This window comes from Scylla paramamosain, chromosome 24, assembly GCF_035594125.1.
Source record: "Scylla paramamosain isolate STU-SP2022 chromosome 24, ASM3559412v1, whole genome shotgun sequence".
In the NCBI taxonomy this organism is placed as follows: domain Eukaryota; kingdom Metazoa; phylum Arthropoda; class Malacostraca; order Decapoda; family Portunidae; genus Scylla; species Scylla paramamosain.
Window position 1 is genome coordinate 6,345,530 of NC_087174.1, and position 6,971 is coordinate 6,352,500.

The following is a 6,971-nucleotide window of genomic DNA, read 5'->3' on the forward strand; positions in this document are numbered from 1 at the left end:
CAAACTATTTGATTAGTAGGTGGGTGAGTAGATTGGTTTTCTTTTTTAACCAAGAATTACACGTCGATTATGGACTTTTTGACAATCTACCAAGCTGGTGCTGGTGGTGGTGGTGGTGGTGTGGCGCAGAGACCTGATACGAGGGTGGCGTGTGGCGAGGGAGGAGTCGGGTTGGCGGCGGTGGTGGTGGAGGGGAGGGTGGTGGAAGACGGCGTTAGCAAGGAGGAAGGAAGGAGGAGGTGGTGAGGGTGGTGGTAATGGCTGGGGGAGAGAGAGTGAGTGGAGGGAGTGAGTGGAGGGGAGTAGCGGGAGTCTCACTTGCCAACACCTCCACTCACTCACTCACTGCCGCGTGTGGTTCTGACGAGTCCACTGCCTTCGTTGCCCCTCCGTCACCCCTCCGCCGCGCCCTTCTCCCGCGCCCTCAGCTCCCCGGGGCATTCGGTGAGGTCTCTTGCCCTAAAAACGCTGTTGACGCTGGAGGGGAGAGTGTAAACAGACACAAACAGACAGTTAACAGTGTGGTCATCATACTACCCAGTGTTTACGAGTGTTTTCTAGTGACGTGTTGATGCAGTGTAGAAAAAATATCTTGTTTGTGTTGGTAGTATCTTTCTGTGATGTGTGGAGTGTGGGGTGTGAGTGTAGCAGCCAAGTGTTGCCTTACCGAGGACTGGTGGGTTATAGAGTGACTGTAGGCCGTGATGTGTGTGTGCTAACTTGTGTCTACCCGAACTGGAGTCCTTTGTTTGTGGTAACATCGTGTGGATTGTTTACCTCGACAGTGTAGTGATAATCTGGAGCTGTTCTTTGTGTGTGGATGCAGTACATACTCTCATTACTATCATGGGCTACTTCTTTTTTTTTATGTGGGTACTGGGAGCATTTCGTTCTTGTAGCAGTGTTTGGTTCCTCTACATTCAATACACAGTGACACACCATTCATTTCTAACATAACATATAAAGTTCGAAAATACAAGTACTGGTAATTCCAAGGCATTCGTGGCTCACCTCCCATGATTCACATCTACACCACCTAATTATCAACCAGGCGCTCCCCACACCTGCCTACTCTGTCACCGCTATGCCCCTAACCACGGCTCCAGCACCTCGTTCCCTACCTCGCTGCCCTCGCCTCCCATGTCCGTGCTAAGACAAGAATGTGAGGGGAAAAAAATCATAATTTCTTGCTGCCTTCTGAGTACTGTCCCCGGGCAACAAGCGTCACCCGGGCTACCGTGTACACTGAGGGCGGACTGAGGGAGGCGGGGAGTGTCCAGCAGAGGCGAGGACAACAACGGAGTCTGTCAAGGCAACACACACGCCATCAAGGACTTTATTTGAACAAGGACACATATAAACACCGTCATGAACACAACCACAAACACAAACACAAACAAACACACACACACACACACACACACACACACACACACACACACACACACACACACACACACACATACACACACACACACATCCTCCTCCTCCTCCTCACTCTCCTTCTCCACCCTTCCACCTCCACACACGTAAAAACACACGCCCACGCCCGCCACCCCAGACACGCAGCACGAACGAGGCGTCCCCCAGCTTACAAGGGCGTGCAGACCCCCTGGCTCTCTAACTTGGGGATTGCGTGGAAGGAATGTGGGTGTAGAAGAACACTAAGTTTAATTATTTATGCCCCAAGTATGAACGGAGCCTCAGTATACAAGACTCAACTGGAACTTGCACTTCTTTCTTCCCTCCCTTCCCTCCTTTCCCTCCATTCCCTCCCTCCCTTCCCTTCCCTTTCCTAAAAAACAACTCTTCTCCTCACCTCTTCGAGCACTCACTTCCTCTTCTCTCTTCCTCCTAACACCATATTTCCTTCCCTCTCCTCCTCTTTTCCTCTAGACACCTAATCTTTCTTACTCTCTCTTCTTCTTGCAGTGTATTTTTCCTATCCCTGTAATTTGCCCGCCTTTTCTCCTCCTCCCTTCTGATCTGATACGTTTCCTCGTCTCTGCCTCTCATCACTCAGTTTTACCTCCATCCCTCTTCCAGTTGACAATTTTTCCTCCCTCCTCCATGCACAACCCGCCTTTTTCTTCCCTCCCCTCTTGCGGCAGATACCTTTTCTTCTTCCTTCGCTGTTTAAACACTCATTTCCTCTCTCCCTTCTCTGAAAACGTATTCTTTCCTACTGTTTTTCCTCCTCCTCCTCCTCCTCCTCCTCCTCCTCCTCCCTTGCAGTCATCTCCCACCACGACCCTCCCTCTCCCTTCACATACTTCACTATATTTCTTCCTCACTCCAATCATCTGATCACACGCACAGCTTTCCTCCTCCTCCTTCTCCTCCTCTTTCCTCCTTTTCCAGCAAAACGATTAACCTCCTTCGCTATCCTCCACGTGTTACATATTTTTTTTTTCCTCTCATTTGTCTCTAAGTATCTCCAACTATAACCTTCTTCTCTCCTTCTTTCCTTCCTTCGTTACCTCCAGGAGTTCTCTATTCCTTCCCTCTTCAAGTCTCAAGTCTCTATGCACATGTTTCCCTCCTGTTCCCTCCCTCTCTCCCTCCCTCACGTCTGCAGTTCCTCTCCCTCATCAGTGTCACTCGTTTGTCTTCTCTTTCCCTCATTTCATCGACTAAGCCTCAAATTCACTTCCTCCTCATGTGGCCTGATTTTCGTATTTTTTTCCCTCCCTCCTTCCCATCTTTCCTCCTGCAGTAGGCGTGTGGTGTGGCGTGGCCTAGAACGTCACACAGCGGCGCACACACACAGGCACACACACACACACACACACACACACACACACACACACACACACACACACACACACACACTACTAATTGAACTCTCTATATCATCATCATATGCTGCTTCTTCTTCTCTTTCTTCTTTTTCCTATTTTTCTTCCTCTTCTTCCTAACTTACTTTCCCACTACTTGATATTTTCCTTTGTATCTTCTCATAGAAATTTCTCTTTTATTTTTATTTCTTTTCTTCCTGCATCTTTTTTTTTTCCTTTGTTGAACTCCTAATTTTTCTTTTATCTTTGCGTCTTTCTTTACCACCATTCTTCTCCGTGTTTTTTTTTCTTATGTCTTCGTATTATCTTCCACAGTTTACTTTCTAACCTTCCCTTCTTGTCCCTTAACTCGTTCTTTCAAATATCCAACCACTGACAATTACGTGGCCTTGAAAATAAAAAGAACTTGGCTCAATTTTTTTTTCTTTTTTTTTCTTCTGCTTCTTAACTTTTAAAACGTCTTTCCCTCTGGTGATGGAAGTGAGTGGGGCTCCTCTTTCACCTTCCCTCCATTCCTCAACTCTCCCTCTCAGCCCTTTCATCAACTGCATCCACCCTCTTTCAAATCTCCCTTCCCTTCACGTCTTTCCCTCAGCTTTTCCTCCTTTTGTACTTGTTCTGTATTTTTGTATATTCATGCCTCCCTATTTTATCCCCCCTCACTTCTTGTACTTTCCCTCTTCCTTGTCCATGAAAAGTAAAATAAAAAGTAAAATAGCCTTCCTCTTGCGGTCTTCCCCATGCTTCCTCCTCCTCCCCTCTCCTTCTCTTCACCTTCACTTCACGGTCATTACTTCTTCCTTACTTTGCACCTTGAAACATCCATCCTTTCATATTCTTGCGCGTTACTCCTCTCACTTGCTCCCTCCTCTTCCCTCTCTTTACCTCTTCCATTTCAATTCTCATCTCAAAACAGACTTACTTTTTTATCTTCTTTCCCTTAGCTTTCTTCCCTTACCTCACACTTCACTCCCCTCTCATATTTTCTCAAAATTAGGTATACTCTTTCCCTCACTGCACTCTCTTTCCTCTCCTGTCTGTTTCCTCTCCTCATCCTATTCTTTATGTGTTCTGTTTCACCTGCTGTGCCCGTCTTTTGACCTTCACCTGCCCCTTACTTTCCTCGCCTCTCCTCACTTCCCTGTATCGAGTAGTGGCCCTTTCAAAACACAAGGTGGTATGGGCAGCTAGCTCCACCCCCTTAGCACATGCAAGGACCGACACACACACACACACACATACACACACACACACACACACACACACACACACACAAACATACGAGTATATATGTACATACACACACGCATGTACACACACACACACGTACATACACGTACATGATGGTATCTTACATGTACACGGCAAACGCACGCACACATGAAAGATTAAGTCAAACAATCCGACACACACACACACACACACACACACACACACACACAAGGACACAAAGCAATCACGTCCCGCCCTAAACATAAGACAGTAAAGCTCCATTGGGTTACATAAAGGAGAGGAACCCACTGCGTTTTCATAATAACCTCAACCTGGAGGCGCGCCAGCATTCTGTCTCCCCCGTGATGGTTATTGTGTTCCTTACTCCTTCTTAACACTCATCCACGACTAGACTCACTAACTCACTGGCAGAAACTGGCGCAATAATTACAAGGCCAATGCACGCTATTAACAAAAAAAAAAAATACTCACAAAAGAAGAAAGGTTGAAGTTATCAGACTATCGATCACCAATATTACTTGAGAGAAGGGATAAAAAAAATAATAAAAAATACAATAAAAAAATCGTCTTGTTAAATTTAATCGCCATTCCTCGAGAGACAAAAGGAAAAAAGTGAACAATAAGGAAAAAATAGTTTAAAAATTTGTATTGCTAAATTAAATCGCCATTCCACGTGAGACAAAAAGAAAAATAAAGGTGAACAACAGAATAAAATCATAAAAAATAATAACCATGTTAAATCTAATCGCTATCTTTCGAGAGACAAAAGGAGAAAGGCGAACAAAAGGGACAAGAATAATGTAAGAGATGATTCACGACGTATTAAATCCTACAGTCTTTCAGTAAAATGCATTCAGGACTCGTTTGACACCATCAGTTTATTCATTCATTAGCCACATGTCCCAGATACCTGGTGCAGTGGGGGGTCAGGGAGGAGCAAGGAGAGGGGGAAGCAGTGAAGAAGTGAAGGTAAAGGAAGGTGTTGGATTATGTAAAGGAGGAAAAAAATGAACGTTTTAAAAAATGGAAAGAATGAGAGAGAGAGAGAGAGAGAGAGAGAGAGAGAGAGAGAGAGAGAGAGAGAGAGAGAGAGAGAGAGAGAGAGAGAGAGAGAGAGAGAGAGAGAGAGAAACAAAAACAGCGAGAGACTGAGAGAATTAGAGAAATTAATCAGAACAGAATAAACAGTAAAAAAAAATTCTGGTTACATAATAATATAAACAAAGGAGATAAAAAAAAACATAAAAACAAACACTACGATTAAAACATACGTTGCTACTGACACACTGACACACTCCTTCAGACTTCCACACACACGTATATTTAGGATTATTCGTATAGGACTGCCACACAATTTCATTTCTAGCGCTGCTTTAAGATTCACGGTTATCCAAAAAAAAAAAGTGTGTGTGTGTGTGTGTGTGTGTGTGTGTGTGTGTGTGTGTGTGTGTGTGTGTGTGTGTGTGTGTGTGTGCGTTGTAATCGACCGTCGACATGAATTAAGAAGCGTACATGTGTTCTGAGACGTGGCTGGAATATCTTATGACTGTGTGTGTGCATGTGTGTCTGTGTGTGTGTGTGTGTGTATATATATATATACTACATGCACTAGAACACTCATAACGAGCAAAAATCCAATTACAATAACTCTAATATTGCATAACACTTTGTTTACTCCTTGCCACCTGTGGAAAACAAAACTGATAACTCACACGAACGAATTCCGCAAGTCAAGATAAAATCTACTTAAATACACACACGAAAAGCACGAAGATGATAATGATGATAATGATGATGACGATGATGATGATGATGATAATGATAATGATGATAGTGGTGGTGGTAAACAAACAAACGAACTACCATCAACACCACCATCAACAACAAAAATAACAACAACAACCAAACCAAAACCACCACAACAACAACAACCACAACCATAACAACACAACACAACACAACAAAAACAACTAATAGACTAGCAACACCTATACCAACAACAACAACAAGACAAACACTACAAACACCATCACTACCACCACCGCAAACAACATCAACACCACCACCACCACCACCACCATTACCACCACCACCAACAACAACAGCAGCAGCAGTAGCACAACAACCCTTCCAAGGATAAATATAGTCATTCTCATGCATTTCTCAAAGTGCTATGTGCCTGCCAAGTCACGAAGACGACATTAATCAGACACCCTTCTCGATCCCCATTCCAAGACTCTCCAGATTCTTACTAAATGGACATCAAACTCGTACTTCCTTTGTTCCTCTTCAGCAAATAGACAGAGAAATATTAGACAATGCAGTAAGTCACGGGGGAGGAGGAATGAGTGAATGGAGGGATCTTGTTACCTGAAATGGTCTATGTTTTACACACCTGAGAGTTTATCTTAAATTACTCCAAAGATCACACGTGGAAGGTAAATATAGCAAGAGAGAGAGAGAGAGAGAAAGGGGGTTGTCGGACTGGAAGGAAGATAAGCAGTAAAAACAGAGAAAGACAAGGAAGTAAATAGGCAAAGAGGTAGGGAAGTGAGCAACGATAGAAAGGAGAAAGAATGAAGGAGCAAAATATTAATAGTATCCCTAAGTAAAGCAATTATGGAAGTGGAGTGTTATTAATGTGTGTCAGTATCAATAGTTTATGAGGCACCAGATTGTTGTCTTTGGAGGTAAGTCATGGCCACCTGAACCTTAATAACAGCAAAGCAGACGAGAGTTGTTTGAGTTCTTTTCAAGGACGAATAGAGACAGGCAGATTATTATCAAAGAAAAGAAAAAAAAACCGTGTCTGTATGGTTGTGTGCCTGTCAGTCAATCTTTTCATATTTTACCTCTCTCTCTCTCTCTCTCTCTCTCTCTCTCTCTCTCTCTCTCTCTCTCTCTCTCTCTCTCTCTCTCTCTCTCTCTCTCTCTCTCTCT

General features: G+C 43.9%; 1 protein-coding gene across 2 annotated transcripts in view; it reads left to right on the forward strand.

The window, feature by feature from the left end:
* Positions 1-288: 288 nt before the first annotated feature.
* LOC135112648 (uncharacterized) overlaps positions 289-6,971 on the forward strand; it is a 97,034-nt gene continuing 90,351 nt past the window's right edge. Inside the window, exon 1 of one of the 2 annotated variants that reach the window (XM_064027249.1) lies at positions 289-444. The gene's annotated coding sequence lies outside the window, so the exon portion shown is untranslated. Of the gene's footprint in view, positions 450-6,971 lie in introns of both variants that reach the window. The other variant, XM_064027250.1, reaches the window with a different exon arrangement.